This window comes from Prionailurus viverrinus, chromosome D1, assembly GCF_022837055.1.
Source record: "Prionailurus viverrinus isolate Anna chromosome D1, UM_Priviv_1.0, whole genome shotgun sequence".
NCBI classification, from domain to species: Eukaryota; Metazoa; Chordata; class Mammalia; order Carnivora; family Felidae; genus Prionailurus; species Prionailurus viverrinus.
Window position 1 is genome coordinate 70,985,169 of NC_062570.1, and position 17,303 is coordinate 71,002,471.

At 42.2% G+C, this 17,303-nt stretch overlaps 1 long non-coding RNA gene across 6 annotated transcripts in view; it reads left to right on the forward strand.

Moving 5' to 3' along the window:
- The window catches only part of LOC125176658 (uncharacterized), a 43,514-nt gene that overhangs the window by 13,023 nt on the left and 13,188 nt on the right, over positions 1-17,303 (forward strand). For 5 of the 6 annotated variants that reach the window (XR_007156349.1, XR_007156352.1, XR_007156353.1 and 2 more), the window contains one exon: positions 13,449-13,570. This is a non-coding gene — a long non-coding RNA (uncharacterized LOC125176658). Of the gene's footprint in view, positions 1-8,943; positions 10,539-13,448; positions 13,571-17,303 lie in introns of those variants that run through there. The other variant, XR_007156351.1, reaches the window with a different exon arrangement.

Below are 17,303 nucleotides of genomic sequence, written 5' to 3' on the forward strand. Positions count from 1 at the left end.
CAGTTCCAAATGTTTGCTTGTTTATTTATTTTGAAAGATACTTTTGGATTAGCTAGACATTGGCCTCATATTGAGAACCACAAATCAAATCATTTCAACTACCTCCCAACCTGGCATTCTAGTGGAATTCAACCAACTGCTGTCCCACTAGCCTTTGTCAGGACAGCTTCGCACAAACAGGTCAGGGTTATGCCTGAGGGGCTGCAGCGAGCAGGGATGGGCAGATTTCTTGATGCCTATATAATAGTTGATTTTTTTTTTTTCTCATGTCCATCTGATTCAATCCAATAGCCAGGAAGAGAACCAACTGTGTAACCAACTGTGGAGTCTCGGGGCAACGATTTACTCCTTGGCAACGTGATGGCTTCTAAGACGAGAAGAAAGCAGAATTAGAGTTGAGCAAAAAAGTATTCTTGGCATAGGTCCAGGGGAAACGCAGTCTGGCTGAAACGGTTCAGTTCCCGTGGCCAGGAAGCAGCTATCTACGTAAACAGGAAGTAGAGAAGGTTGGGGGATAGGGCAGTGGTTAGTTGGTGAGAACAGGAGCTGACGCCAGATGGGTGTCAAGTGGTTACATTCAAAAGAGATTCTGATATAGGTCCTGACTTTGCACATTAACCAGCTCTGCTCTCACCTGGGAGGCCTGGTTTCACCAGAGTGTCTGTCTGTGCTGTATGTGATGGGTCCTACTCTTAAATGGATACATCTTTGAACACCTGCCTTTTTTGCTAGTTGTCTGCTAGGTAGTTTTATTTTATATGGTTTAATAGTCTAAACACTCTGGAGGATAGGGCTATTATTTCCATGTTTGTAGGTGAGAGAACTGGCTCAAAGGGATTAAGTTACCTTGCCCAAATTTATTTACATTACACCATTATACAGGACACTTTTGAAAATTGTCTTCTCTCTGGGGTGTCTAGGTTGCTCAGTCAGTTGAGAGTCTGACTCTTGATTTCGGCTCAGGTCATGATCCCAGGATGGTAGGATTGAGCCCCACATCAGGCTCCATGTGCTGAGTGTGGAGCCTGCTTGGGATTCTTTCTCTCTCCCTCTGCCCCTCCCCCCTGCTCACACATCTCTCTCTAAAATAAAAAAAAGAAATAAAAAGAAAAAAAGAAAATTGTCTTCTCTCTGAAAAGTGACTATTGAGCATAACCTATTAAACAGAGAGTGTGTGCATTTTCTAAAGATGCCATAACAAATTACCACAAACCTGTTGGCTGAAAACAATAGATTTATTTTCTCATCATTCTGGAGGCCAGAAGTCTGAAATCAGATTGTCAGCAGGCCCATACTCCTTCTGAAAGCTCTAGACGAGAATCCTTCCTTGCCTCTTCCAACCTCTGGTGGCTCCAGACATGCCTTGCCTTATTGGATGCAAAACTCCAATCTCCTCCTCCGACTTCACACGGTCTTTCCTCGTTGTCCTCATCTTCTCTTCTGTCTCTTATGAGGACCCTCATCATTGGATTTATGGTCCACCAGGATAATCCAAGGTGATCTTATCTCAATATCCATAACTTAATCACAGCTGCAAAGAGCTTGTTTTCCAAATAAGGTAACATTCAAAGGAGCTGGGTATTAGAACATGGACATATCTTTTTGGAGGCCACCACTCAACCAACTACATTGATATTATTCAAACATCAATGCAGATTGTGTATACATGCTTCCAAAGCGAGCATATCAATGCAGATTTTGTAGTATTTTAATAACAATCATGGAATTTAGAGGGACATTATCTTGATTAGACTTCCCATGGCCAGATCTCTATTCTTTAAAAGAATAAACTTCCACAATGCTGGTCTCCCCACCCAACCCAGCCCATCTTCCCAAGACTTAGGCCTATCACAATTTCAGGAAAAGAGAGGAAGATATGGCAAAAGCATGCGTATTTTGAAAACGTCCTCCAAATGAAAATGATAGACCCTTCCCATAGTGCACACAACCACACATGGTTGAGAAGTACTTCTCTGAGGGAATATTATAACCCAGGCTGATGGGAAAGGGGGATCCTTAGGGTATGCTAATTATGCGTTGGGGAAGGAAAGAAAAACATCTAAAAACAGTAGTGATCATGGAGGCTGAGAGTTGGGTCAATCCAAAGAACCTCAAATCCGAAGAGCAGGGCTGGAAAAAAGGGCTTAATTACTGCAAGGGCGTGATGCCGTTGTCCGTGCAGTCCGTCTGAATACAAATGCAATCATGTCACTGTCTGCTTGAGATTTTTCAGAGGCTCCTTATGAATAATGAATGAATTCCACATTCCTTAATACTGCACACTAGGACTTGTCAAAAGTTGGCCTCTATCTACTTTTTTAGACTCCTCTCTCACTGCCCCCTCTGAAAGACTGTCCCCTCCTGCCACACCAAAATTCTTGCTATTTCCCAACAAGGCATGTCCTTTATTGCTTTTCTAGCCTTGAACATGCTGTTCCATCTGGTTGGAATCCTCTTCTCTCTTCTCTGCCTGCTAATTCCTACCAACACTTCAAGACCAGTTTTTCTGCCATTTCATCTGCATTTCTTCATCGACAAGCCCCTTTAGTCCTTTCCATGAGTTGGCACCTCCCTGTACTGTGATTTCAAGTCACTCTGTTCATGGGAACTGTTGACCTCTGTCCCATCCAACTTCTCTTCAATAGTTGGAGAGCTTTCAGAAAGAACTGTATCGCATTCATCCCTGAATCCCTGGTGCCTAGTAGGTGCTCAATAAATGTTTCCTGAAAAATGAAAGGACTAGATGATCGTGGATTCAAGTCTGAGATCATTGGTTTGGTGACAGTGAGACCCAGGATTTTATCCTTTGTAAACTTGTCAGGCTGCAGCTAAAGGCAGAGAAGAACACAGAGCCAGTCCTAGAAATAAGTCTGGAATAGCACAAGACGGAATTGTAGGAAATGGAGTTATCCAGTTTGGGAGCATAATGGTATTGGTTTAAGACAGACTGGGAGGCCTCAGTCCATTTTCTCATGTTCAGCATGAAGACTGTGGAAGTGGAATTATGTTGGGGTTCCCCATCAATATCAATGACAATACATCTGAAGGGTTGAGGAGGACAGATGAGCTACCAACTAGAAATGTCAGTACTGATACCAGGGAGCTATGTAGTTATGGGATGAATTAAGGGAAAGAGGACAAAGGGAAATACATGTGAGAGACCATTTAGGAATTTCCTGAACAAAAGAATGATATGATGTTGGGTCCTATTGACCAGCACACATGTATTGGTTAAGAGTTTATGGGGCGCCTGGGTGGCGCAGTCGGTTAAGCGTCCGACTTCAGCCAGGTCACGATCTTGCGGTCCGTGAGTTCGAGCCCCGCATCGGGCTCTGGGCTGATGGCTCAGAGCCTGGAGCCTGTTTCCGATTCTGTGTCTCCCTCTCTCTCTGCCCTTCCCCCGTTCATGCTCTGTCTCTCTCTGTCCCAAAAATAAATAAACGTTGAAAAAAAAATTAAAAAAAATAAAATAAAATAAATAAAAGAGTTTATTATGTTCTTGGTACCTGCCACTCTTAGGCAATTCTGGGGAAAGTGTATCATATTGCCCACCTCTAACATTTATTCAGGGCATCTGAACCATAGGCCGGCAACAGCTAATGATGTCATGGTGTGAGAGTTCTTAAAATGATGTTAGTAACCTCTGAATCAGTAGGCTCAAGCAACACAGTGTAGTGATTAGCAATCCAAGGTCTAAAACCAGAGTGCATACCAATTGGACAAGTTATTTGACTTCCATGTGCCTCGATTTCCTCTTTAGTAAAATGGGTATGATAAAAAGGTTGCTTTAAAGTTACAATGGGTTATTTCATTAATAAGAGTATTCAATAAGCATTACCTATTATTACAACTATTTTTTTTTAATTTTTTTTTCAACGTTTTCTATTTATTTTTGGGACAGAGAGAGACAGAGCATGAACGGGGGAAGGGCAGAGAGAGAGGGAGACACAGAATCGGAAACAGGCTCCAGGCTCTGAGCCATCAGCCCAGAGCCCGACGCGGGGCTCGAACTCACGGACCGCGAGATCGTGACCTGGCTGAAGTCGGACGCTTAACCGACTGCGCCACCCAGGCGCCCGTATTATTACAACTATTAAGAGGCAAATACAAAAGGAATTTTATCAAAGCATCAAATTGTACACCTTAAAGTTATACAGTGTTATGTGTGAGTTACATCTCAATAAAGCTGGGGGAAGAAGAGGCAAATACACCAAAGTGCGACCTTATGAACAGAAATAATAATAGTTATCCTTTTCTCACATGTTGGAACCTGTACTAGTTAAGACTCTTTCAGTTGCAAATTACTGAAACCCAGCTCAAACTAGCTTAAGCGAAAAAGAAGGCTTTCCTGACTGGTCTATCTGGAAAGCCCAGAGGCCTTGTACACTAGCTTCAGTACAGTTGGTTTCAGGAGCACAAAGTCACATGATTAGCACTTGGCTAAGATCTTTTCATCTCCCAGCTCTTCTTTCTTATCTAATTTTATTCTCAGGCAGGTTCTTCTAGTAGAAGCAGAATGGCTGTTGGCAATGTCAGACTTGTGTTCTCACAAAGGAACAACCATGGTAGAAACATCCAGCAAGCATTCTAGCTCCAATTCCTCTTGGCCTAAATTGTATCCCATGCTTATTCCTCAACCAATCTCTGTCTCTCTGTTTGGTGAGACCTAGGCCATGGACCTACCCCTGAGTGAGCAGAAGGGCCTTTCCACAAAGGCAAAGTAGGGTGTGGTTACCAGATGAAAACCAGTAGAGGCATATTGGGACAGATTTGGATTTTTGTGGAACCTGAAGCTTTGTACTTTGGGCTCTCTTTAATAAAATTAGCATAAAATTACAAATTAAAAAATACATCTGAAAATGAATTTTATTTAGACTGAGAAAATAAACCACAACAAATTATTGGAATCTTGGAGAGTCGGGGAAGAGAGTTAAGCTGGTGGAGTAGCAGGGAGACCCTATGCTTTCCTTGTCCCTGGAGCACAGCTGGATAAATATCTAATCATTCTGGAATCTGGGAGATTTGGGTTCTTTTCTTTTGAGGTCCACTTAGGGTATTTATCAGAAATGCTTATCTATAAAAAAGCTTCCTGTCATGTAGTTTCCTCGCCCCATCTAGAACACTCTGTAACTCCTAGAATCTCCCGGCACTTATAGGGACCCATGCAAGTGAAGGGCTCTGAAGCTTAAACTTTGTGAGCTTCCCAATAAATTCACCTCTGGACACAGGGCAAGCAAAAACAACAGATGTCTATTTCTTAATAGCAAGTTCCTTGTTTTAAAGAATGGCGATCTGGACATATATCCTAAAAACTCTGCTCAGGCCACCACGTCTGAGGAACCGTGGGTCTTGGCAGAACAACTGATCATCATTTTGTACTTTGCGGCACTGGCCAAGCCCAGCTGGATTTTTGCTACATGGATTTTAACAGCTCTGCTCTCACGTAATTCCGTGCTTTAAAAGGCCATGTTTTATTTGGCACTGCTGCTTTCAACAAACTTACAGGGACCATTGGCCCCAGGAGTCCAAAGCTGAACCTGTCCTGCCACAGCTCCCAGCCATGTCCTGATTTCCTCCTCTTCTTCTCATCTACCTTTGCCTGCTTCCTCCTCCTTTTCCTCCACTTTGTCTTCTTCCTTCGTCCTCTTTCTCCCTGATTATTTTGACAGATCTTTGAGTTCAGACAGTGCATCACACATGAGGCCTAAATTATGAGCAAATTCCACTGACGTCAGGCCATTTGCACATCCAGTGAACTTGGCTCCATTTTTGGCATCTCTAAGCTGTGTCCATTGGGGATGCAGACAAGTGCCTTCAGGGCAACAGAGGCATTCCAGATGGTGGTGTTCAGATAGGCTCCCCAGCACACTGCCTCCCATCGGGGCCAGTGCTCTGAATGCCATAGGCCACTCTAGGCACATCCCCACAGCTGCTGTTGACTCTTGGAAGGAGCGCAGCAAACATACTGTGACTTATCAGGGGAAACCTGCAGATGATTAACTCTGGGCCCATTATATGCTGCATTTCCACCCAAGCGGACTCCAGGCTGGGGGTAAAAGCAGGGTAGGAGAGAGAGGGCAGACACAGTGGAATACCAGGAGTCTGGCAGCAACTGAAAATGTTTTCCCCTAGCAAAGGAGACACATCAGTGGGAGAAAAAAAAAATTTAGAGGTAGACGAACATAGGTTCAGGTCTCTATTTCACTCATTACCTGTGTAAACTTGATAGATTGTGGTAGATATCTGCAGAGCATTCTTTCCCACACTCCTCTTTCTGAAAACAGTAGCCTCTTTCCTTTGGGGGACTACTTTGCTACTCCATATGGCCTCAGGGCTCTGTCCTCCCACCCCCACTCCCACTTCCACTCCTTCTCCCTCCTACCCCTCAATGATGGTACGCAGGGGGACCAATTACAGTGTCACAGCCCTCTGGACATACCAAACAAACACATGGTTTATGCCAGCCCATTGGAGTCCTTCCTTGAAAGTTTCCAAAATTTCTAAATTAGATCAAAGCTCTACAAGAATGTTAATACACCTTACAACTCAAAAAGGAGGGAGAAAGGAAAAGAGCTGTCAGTCTAACTGGGAGAAAGGAGACATCCAAATTTAAAAAGCTATGCCTCTACTTCTCTGAATTGCTGCCACAGCTACCTAGATTTATGGGGGTAATGTGGGATTACACATACGTGAATTTTCCTGGCAGCTGAAGGTTAGCCTTTCTAGCATAAAAGGACCTCTTACTATTTTTTTTAAATGTTTTTAAATTACTTTTCTAAAATGTTTTATATACTTCCCTTGCTTTCAAAATGGGAAATACCACATTTAGCCTCTTCTGGAAGGCTCAGGGTCATCAAAACGAGCCTCAATTAATAGGCTATGTGATAATACATACTTCTTAAATCCTTCCTGCTCACCCCCAGCTCTCCAGGGAGAGCCCCCAGGAGCCCCCAAGAGCGAGCTTCATTCATAGACAACACTCCCGATTCCCTTCCTATCTTCATACCCCCTTCCTGATGTGTGCTCATGCATTCCTCTGGCTCCCGAACTTCTGTTTGCTTCCTGCTTTTAGTTCAGCAGTTTCCCCTTAGATCTCACCTGTGATACAGCTACTCTGTGGCTGACCTTTGGTCCTCTTCCTCATGTGCCATTCTGCCTCTGCCCTTGGGCCCTGTTCTGCTTCCAGCTGGCATTTGCACTGAGCCAGGTGAGGGTCCCATGACAAGGGATCAGATGTTAATGTTCCTGTCTCCTTTCACATGGTTAAACGAACTGGGATCATTTACTGCAGGAACAAACAACCTTACAAACCACCATAACCCTCAGAGTAAAAGTTTAAAATAGCTGAGGGCGGAAGAAGGGTTACAGAGGATATTTGCACTTACAGCAGAGTAGTGTCCTATATCTTGATTGGGCAGGATAGATATCACTTCTCTGGGGAGCATCAGTCACCAATTTTACTGGTTGGGTTGCAGATGCTTCTTTGCATTGTCGAATTTCCAAGCCTGACAGCTAACCTTGACTGCCGGCCCGTGCTTTACCCAGGCCTACCTTTCGCTTGTTCTCTCCTAGCTGACACATGAGCCCATTGCCACCCAGGTTACAATATTTTCTTTCTGCTCCAACAGGCCCATCTCTTCATCCCCCCCAAAATGGTTTTAAGATGAGTTAGAAAAACATGAAAATGTATGTATATACATGTCAAAAGTGGATCTTGAACCGTTTTCAAGATGAAAGGGAGCTAATATGATAAAACTGTCATTCTGAAAAAATAGACACTTTTTATTAAAAAAATTTTTTTAAGTGTATTTATTTTTTAGAGAGAGAGAGAGAGAGAGAGAGAGCATGAGCATGAGTGGGGGAGGACCCGAGAGAGAGGGAAAGGAAGAGAATCCCAAGCAGGCTCTGCAATGTCAGCATGGAGCCCAATGTGGGACTCGAACCCGTGAACCATGAGATCATGACCTGAGCCGAAATCAAGAGTCAGACACTCAACCGACTGTACCATCCAGGTGCCCCTGACACTCTTTTTAAAAGCTATAGGAAACATTTCCAAGGATGAATCATGCCAAATTAAATGCTTAAATTAAGTATAAACTTCTTATTCTCATTTTAGAACTTCAGAGAACCCTGGCCAATTCCGCATTCTCAGTTACCTGCTAGGTAGTAGCTTCTTGCCTCCTTGACAGGTAGCTGGGCCATCTGCCTGTCCAGCCACAGAAAGTGCACAGAGCCCAGCCTGGAGGCCTCCTTGCCTTTGCACCCCTCTTGCTTACCCCTTGCCCTGTTGTACCCACTCTTACTCTATCATCCCATGGCATACTTTAATGCAGTGGTCCTCAATCCTGGTCACGCCCTGGCATCATCCAGAGAGCTTTTTAAAAATTCTAATGTCCAGGTCCAGTTAAGTCAAAATCTCTGTGGCTGGTGCCTAAGGGTAGAATTTCCCCCACATGTTACTGAGAAAAATTTCAAACATATGAGAAAGTTGACCCCTATATACCCACCACTTAGATTTCCCTGTTATATTATACATGTCTCTCCATCTGGTAACATTTTATTACTGCATGCCTATGTATCTATTAACATTCTGCTAATCATTCATTAATTCATCTTATTTTTTAAAAAAAATTTAAAGTAAATTGATACCAGTGTGATTAGGGAGGAGAGGATAGAAAGTTATAGCTCAATGGTAACTGAGTTTCTTTGGGGTGATGAAAAGTGTCAGAAGGAGTAATGATGGGGTGACGGGGCACAACATTGTGAATGTAACTAATGCCACTGAATTATACACTTAAAAATGGTTATAATGAGGGCACCTGTCTGGCTCAGTCGGAAGAGTGTGCAACCCTTGATAGTGGGGTCATGAGTTTGAGCCCCATGTTGGGTATAGCGATTACTAAAAATAAATAAATAAAACTTAAAAAATGGTCATAATGGCATATTTTATTGTATGCACGCATTTGTATATATTGTAAATATATATTTATTTAACCACAAAAAATTTTTTCTAATTGCAGATAATGATGCTTTGCTTCCTGAGCTTGGATAGTGTGCGTGTGTTTACTTTTCTTTATTCTTTATTTTGTGTGCCTCTATCATAGATATTCCATTTTCTCTCCTGAGTAGAAAGACTTTTAAGAACAATGAGTAGTAGTCTTTACCTGCAGGAAAATATCTAGATGTTCTTTCTACCAGAAACACCCACTCTCTTTTCTTGACTTAAAGGTATGTGGAGTCTCTCCCTCACTACTGCAGCTACCACAAATCTCCCCTTCTTCTGAACTTGCTTAATATTTTTGCCATTCTTCCTAACTCTAAATTGAGTACTATGTCATTTCCTGGTCCTTTCGTCTCAGGTAGAGAGGTAGCATGCTTGTGCTGGTCTCGATCCAACCCCACCCTTTTGTGCTCTGCTCTTGTATTGCCTCCCATGAGCTCTTGATAGTTAAGGCCATGGGACACACCATCGAGGCTTGGAAACAGAAGGGAGAAGCCAGAGTATTCCTCACTCTTTCCCTGCTTTCTGTGGAATCTGGCAGGGTCCCACCGGACAGCCTCTCCCTACCTGGCCCCAGCTCTCCCTTGGACAGTTTCACCAGTGTTTCTGGCTTCCTCTGCCTGACAGCCCAGGTTTCTGGGCTCTGGTAACACTGTCTTCTCCCAGTGTCACCTGTGCAACAAGGGGAGAAGCCTCTTGGTTTTGCTAAATCTTTGAGTTGCTTTTCCATTCCCTATTTGGCTTCTTCATTCTTCCATGCTTCTATTTAATGAATCCTTTGTGAAAAAAAAAATTCCCTTCCCCTGAAAGACCTACTTATTCTCCAGGATAGATTCGCAATTGCTACAACAGATAGTAAAAAAGAGCAAAAGCTTGGAAGCTGGAGGGACGTAAAACTAAATACTGTTGCTTACTCTGTGAACTTGGACGAGTGACTTAACTTCATTCTGTAAACTGGCGGGGGGGGGGGTCACAATACCTGCCTCATTGGGCTGTTATAAGTATTAAATAGCGTACAGGCCCAGTCATGCTATAGGGATGGTGCCTGTGCTGTAGCTAGGACTCTGTCAATGGTAGCTACCATTATTGATTTATAAATTCCTTGACAGCATGACTATAATATTACTCTCTTTGTGTCCCAGTGCTTTATGTAAAGCTGTTTGTCGCAGTCTTGTCTCTAAAATTTTATTTCAGCAGCAACTTATTGAGCACCTGCTCCGTGCTAGCAATTGTCTTAGGCACTAATTCTAAGAAACATGACAAAAATAAAGCCCTTGCTTCCAATGTGCTTGCAATGTAATGGGAATAAGAGACGTGATAACAACTACGTCTATAGAAAGGCAAACACAGCAAACTGAGACACATGTAACATGGATGGATACATGGCTGGAAGAATGAGGACTGACTCTGCCTGCGAATATCAAGCCCAACTTCAAAGGAGCATCAACTCTGCTGACTTTGAAGGAAGAGAAGACTTCCAACAAGCAATGAAAGCAAGCAAGGGGAGCACAGGCTGAGGGAATGGCGTGAACTAATGGTAGGGCTCTGATCATGCATGTATGCTTAGAGCACAATTTGTCCAGCCCTCTCCTTTAACAGGAACCTGTGGAGGGACACCTAGAGGGAGACCTTGAAATCCTTTCTACTTCCTGAGCATGAACTTGATTGTGCAAGTAAAAAAATCAGGAAATTTTTGAGGAGAGGAGTGATTTGATCCTTCTGCAACCCAAGAAATAGAAAAGTGGAGTTTGGGGAGACCTGTTCGCAAGTTCCTGCAATGGTCCTACTGTGGTGTGATTCATAGCACTTGGGGATTGATTGATATGGGGGGTGAGGAAGAGGGTTAGTTAAAATTGGCCCTAAGGCAGCATTTTGCAATCTGTGCCACAGAATAATGTCTCATGAATACCAACAATAGTTATAGCTATTTTTTCAATGTCTTTAGAAAAACATATAGAGATATACATTTCACACACTGGCCTGTCATTATAACATAAGGCTCTACGTGATCTGACTCAGATGACATCTTGGAGCTCAACTCTTCCTTTTGCTTAGTAGACTCTAGTTTTCAGCCATTTTTCTCTTCCTCAGATAGGCCAACCTCGGTCCTGATCCGGGGCCTTTGCACTTGTTATTCCATCTGCCTGGAAGAATTTTCCTCCAGACCTTTGCTTATCCTTCCATGATCTGGCACTTTCTTACCACTCTCTGTTTACTTACTCTCCTTTGAGCATTCTCTCCCCTTGTTCTTCTCTGAATATATCAGGCTTGCGTGCTCTAGCTCCAGGGCTTTTGCATTTGCCACTTCTTTTAGCCTAGAATTATCTTCCTCTAGGTTTCTATAAGACTTACTTCCTCATCTTTATCAGGTCTTTCATTGGGTATGTGTCACCTTTTCAATGAGGGATGCCTGCAACCCTATTTAAACTGTAAAGTTTAAAATTAGATAGTTTTGGGGCACCTGGATGGCTCATTGGTTAAGCATCTGACTCTTGATTTTGGCTCAGGTCATGATGTTGTGGTTCATGAGATGGAGCCCTACATTAGGCTCTGCACTGCTAGTGCAGAGCCTGTTTGGGATCCTCTCTCTCCTCTCTCTTTGCCTCTCCCCCTACTCGCACCTGCTCACACATACACTCTCTCCCTCTCTCAAAATAAATAAACATTTTTAGAAAATTTACAAAGGGGCGCCTGAGTGACTCATTTGGTTGGGCATCCAACTCTTGCTTTCCACTCAGTTGGTTTCCAACTCTTGGGGTTGGGATCAAGCATAGGGTGCCATGCCAAGTGTGGAAACTGCTTGGGATTCTCTCTCTCTCCCTCTGCTCCTCTCCCCTGTTTGTGCTCTCTCAATCTATCACTCTCTAAAAATAAAAATAAAATTTAAAAATTATTTTTAAAAATTTTTAAAGGATTTAAAAAATAATAAAATAAAATTAGATAGTCTCCCCCTGCTTTTCCCCATGGCACTTAATACCATTTTGGTGCACTATATATTTTCCTTTTTATTTTTGTCTTCCCACTCTGGAATATGAACTCTGTTAGGACAGGGGTTCTTACCTAATTTTGTTTATTCTTCTGTGCCTAAAACAGTCCTGCCATATATGGTAAGTACTCAATAAACATTTGTTGAATGAATGACTGAATGAGTGGAGAGATAACTCCTGTGTCATTCTATCTTGGGTCTCAGATAAAGTGCCCTCCTCAGAAATGCGGTCTCCAATCTTCCCATCCTAACCAGCCATTTCCATCCTAGTTATTTTTTTTTTCTTTTAGAGAGAGAGAGTGAGAGCACAAGCAGGGGATGGGGACAGAGAGAGAGAGAGAGAGGGAGAGAGAGAATCTTAAGCAGGCTCTAAGCTCAGCACAGAGACTGGATGCAGGGCTCGATCCCACAACCCTGGGATCATGACCTGAGCCAACATCAAGAGTTGGACACTCAACTGACTAAGCCACCCAGCTGCCCCCCCTAGTTATTATATAACATCACCACATTTTATTTTACTCATAGTACTTGTCACTACCTGAAATTATTGTTTATTTACTTGTTTCTTGTCTGTCCTCTTGCTCTTCCATTAGATTGCAGGCTCCATGAGACCTGGGACTGTGGTGCATAGTAGGTAGTCACTAAATATTTGTTAAAGAGAAAAAGCTGTGCTGACAGCTTCTCATGGATTATCTTAACTTCTGACAGTAACCCCCGTTAAATAATACCATCAGACTCCTCTTTTCTCAAATGACGCAACAGAGGCTTACAGCACTTACACAACCTAGAAGGTGGTAGAAACCAGATTGGAACATAGGCAGTTTGATTTCAGAACTAATTCTGAGTTAATTTATTAACTGCAAGACTTCTCAGACCTTCTGAGTCTATAATCAATCGGAGAAGGAAAGAAAGCATATGCAACATTGCCCAAACTTATGTGACCACAGAATCCTCTTTTTTTGGTGGAATATTCTTAGAGTTTTATGGATATGTTTTCGAAATGCCATTATAACATTTCTAACCCATTTGATTAGGAAGTTCATAAAGTTTTATTTATGGGTCAATAACATAAGTTCATTGTAATCCCATGTAGCCTAATACACCTAAGAGGTGTGATGGGATGAAAGAATAAAGGTCTTCTCAATGGGGAAGAAAAGAGAGCCCAGGGTTATTGTCAAAAAAAGCAATGGAAGAGGGAAAGTATCTAAGTGAAAGAGACCCAAAAATAAATAAATAAATAATTAAAGGTAATGCTAGTATGGCACAAAGATCACCTTTCTTTCAGCAAAATCTGACTGTTCAGTATGTCGGCCTGAGTAAGTAAGGCAGCAGAAAATTAAGTTGGCCTTAATTAAGTAGCTACTTAATTAAGTAGCACAGAGGAGCCTGCAGATTTTCAGTGGATGAGTAGACATTGGTATTGTTTACTCAACATGGTTCTCTCTCTTCCCTTTCTAATAGAACCCCATGTTTGCCCTTGTAAATCACCCTCTTTCATGCTGCCTCGTGTTTATCTCCCTGCTACTGAATGGTGTAGAAATGAAAAGGTCACCTTATACATTTCTGGTCAGCAAGACATTAAGGTAAGTCTGCCTGGGGACTTCTGGGAAAGATTGGCCTGTTCATTGAAGAGCCAAGCATAGGTAGGGGTGTTGTATCATGTGATGCCCAGAACTAGACAGAGCTAACATGAACCATGAGATGGCAAAGCAGAAAAAGGGTATATGAGCTCTTTAGCTTTCTTATGTGCTTTATTATTTATTTATTTGTAAGCCAGATGTCTTGAGAGGCATATTCAAGGGATTAAATTGTAGGTAAGGAAGTAAATCATTCATCACCAGCGAGTAGCGTTGTTCACGGCCATGTGTTTTTCTGTTTCAGAATTTTAGCCACGACTCCCTATTTCAGGTGACTGTCAGTTGACTGTTTCAGGAAGCAGGGGCTGGGCCCCAGTTACGCATGCAGTGTGTACAGGGTGTTGCAACCAGGGTGGATCGCTGCCAGCTCAAGGGTGCTGTTTAAATTGGAAAGAGCAGGACTGGTGTCAGAAGTGAGCGTGAGGGGAGAGGCCATCAGATTAGTGGTGTCATACTGGAGTAACAGTCCCCAAAGTACTTCGGTTGAGGATTTTAGGGATTCTTCCCTTTCGTTCCTACATCTGCTGGGTACCCAGCTATGTGGCTGTCCCTGGGTCTTTTGAAATTCCTACTTGAAACCTGCAGTGTCTGCTGTCCTTCCACTTTAAAACAGGGGGCTGGCTGCCTGAGTTCTTGTCTGAGGTCCTCTGGCTATAGCCGAGAGAAAATGTAGACCAGGTCAGACCCATCTCTTTCTTCTTTTTTAAAATTTATTTACTTATTGTTATTTTTTTAATGTTTACTTATTGTTGAGAGAGAGAGACAGAGACAGAGACAGAGAGCAAGCGGGGGAGGGCAGAGAGAGAGAGGGAAACACAGAATCCAAAGCAGGCTCCAGGCTCTGAGCTGTTAGCACAGAGCCCGAAGCAGGGCTCAAACTCACAAACCACAAGATCATGACCTGGGCCAAAGTCGGATGCTTAACCAACTGGGCCACCCAGACATCCCAATTTATTTTATTTTAATACCAGTTTAGCCAATGTACAGTGTCATATTAGTTTCAGGTTTTAGGTGTACAATGGAGTGATTCCACTATTTCGTACATCACCCAGTGCTCATCATGACAAATGCACTCCTTAATCCCCATCACCTATTTCACCCATCCCCTCACCCACCTCCCCTCTGGTGACCATCAGTTTGTTCTTTGTGGCTAAGAGTCTCTTTCCTGGTTTGTCCCTTTCCCTCCCTTTCTTTGTCTCTTTTTCTCTTTGCTATTTGTTTTGTTTCTTAAATTCCACATATCTTGGGCTGCTTCCATAATTTGGCTATTGTAAATAATGCTGCAATAAACATAGGGGTGCATATACCCCTTTGAATTAGTGTGTTTGTATTTTGGGGGTAAATACCCAGTAGTGTGATTAATAGATCATAGGGTAGTTCTTAGTTTTTAACTTTTTTTTAAAATTTTTTCTTTTTAATGTTTATTTTTGACAGAGAGAGAGACAGAGCATGAGTGGGGGAGGGGCAGAGAGAGAGGAAGACACAGAATCCGAAGCAGGCTCCAGGCTCTGAGCTGTCAGCACAGAGCCCAACGCGGGGCTCAAACTCACAGACCGCGAGATCATGACCTGAGCCGAAGTCAGACGCTCAACCGACTGAGCCACCCAGGCGCCCCCTTAGTTTTTAACTTTTTGAGGAAACTCCCTACTGCTTTCCACAGTGGCTGCCCCATTTTATATTCCCACCAGCAGTGTGAGAGGTTCCTTTTTCTCCACATCCTTGCAAACACTCGTTTCTTGTGTTTTTTTTAAAGTTTATTTTCTTTATTTTGAGAGAGAGAGAGAGAGGTGGAGAGAGAGAGAGAGAGAGAGAAAGAGAGAGAGAGGAAGAGAGAATCTCAAGGAGGCCCTGTGCTATCAATGCAGAGCCCAACTCAGGGCTCAGTCTTAACAAACCACGAGATCATGACCTGAGCTAAAATCAAGAGTAGGATACTTAACCAACTGAGCCACCAAGGAACCCTTTGTGTTTTTGACTTTAGCCATTCTGACAGGTGTGAAGTGGTGTCTCATTGTAGTTTTGATTTGTATTTCCCTGATCATGAGTGATGTTGAGCATCTTTTCATGTATCTACTGGCTATATATTTTTTAAGTTTTATTTAGTTAAGTAATCTCTACACCCCATGTGGGGCTTAAACTCACCACCCAGAGATCAAGAAACTGCGCTGGCTAGGTGCCCCCAATTGGATGTCTTCTTCATAGAAATATCTGTTCATGTCTTCTACCCATTTTTAATTGGATTATTTATTTTTTTGGGTGTTGGTTGGTGTAAGTTCTTTATATATTTTGGATACAACCCCTCATCAGATATGTCATTTGCAAATATCTTCTCCCATTCAGTAGGTTGCCTTTTAGTTTTGTTGGTTGTTTTCTTCTCTGTGCAGAGCTTTTTTTTTTTTTTTTAAATTTTGTCCCAATAGTTTATTTTTGCTTTTATTTCCCTTGCCTTTGGAAACATATCTAGAAAAGAGTTGCTATGGCCAATGTCAGAGACATTATTACTTCTGCTCTCTTCTAGGATATTTATGATTTCCTGTCTCACATTTAGGTCTTTAATCCATTTTTAATTTATTTTTGTGTATGGTATAAAAAAGTGATCCGGTTTTATTCTTTTGCATGTAGTTGACCAGTTTTTCCAACACCAGGTGTTGAAGAGACTTTTTCCTATTGGATATTCTTTCCTGCTTTGTTGAAGATTAACTGACCATATAATTGTGGGTTTATTTCTGGGTTTCCTATTCTGTTTCATTTAGCTATGTGTCTATTTTTGTGCCAGTGCTACACTGTTTTTATTACTACAGCTTTATAATATAACTTGAAATCTGGAATTATGGTATCTCCAGCTTTGTTTTTCTTTTGCAAGATTTCTTTTTCAAATGGCTTTGGCTATTTGGGGTCTTTTGTGGTTCTGTATAAATTACAGGATTTTTTTATTCTAGTTACGTGAAAAATGCTGTTGGTATTTTGTGGGTTTTTTTTTTTGTTATTTTTAAAGCAATTTTAGTTATTTATTTTATTTTGAGAGAGGGAGAGCAGAAGAGGGGCAGAGGGAGAGAGAGAGAGAGAGGGAGAGGGACTTCCAAGCAGGCTCCATGCACAATGTGGAGCCTGATGCAGGGACTGATCTCAGGACCATGAGATCATGATCTGAGCTGAAATCAAGAGTCAGACACTTAACCAGCCGAGCCACCCAGGTACCCTTGCTATTGGTTTTTTGATAGTGATTGCATTAAATGTGTAGATTTCTTTGGGTAGTATAGACCTTTTAACAATATTTTTCTTCCAATCAATGTGCATGGAATGTTTTTCCATTTCTTTGGAAAACTTCTTTTCATCTTCAATTTCTTTCATAAGTGTCCTATAGTTTTCAGAGTATAGGTCTTTTATCTGTTTGGTTAGGCTTATTCCTAGGCATCTTATTATTTTTGGCGCGGTTGTAAATGGGATTGTTGTCTTAATTTCTCCTGCTTCTTCCTTACTAATGTATAGAAACGCAACAGCCCTATCAAAATAACACCAGCATTCTTCACAGAGCTAGAACAAATAATCCTAAAATTTATATGGAACCAGAAAAGACCCCGAATAGCCAAAGCAATCTTGAAAAAGAAAACCAAAGCTGGAGGCATCACAATCCCAGACTTTAAGCTATATTACAAGGCTGTAATCATCAAGACGGTAT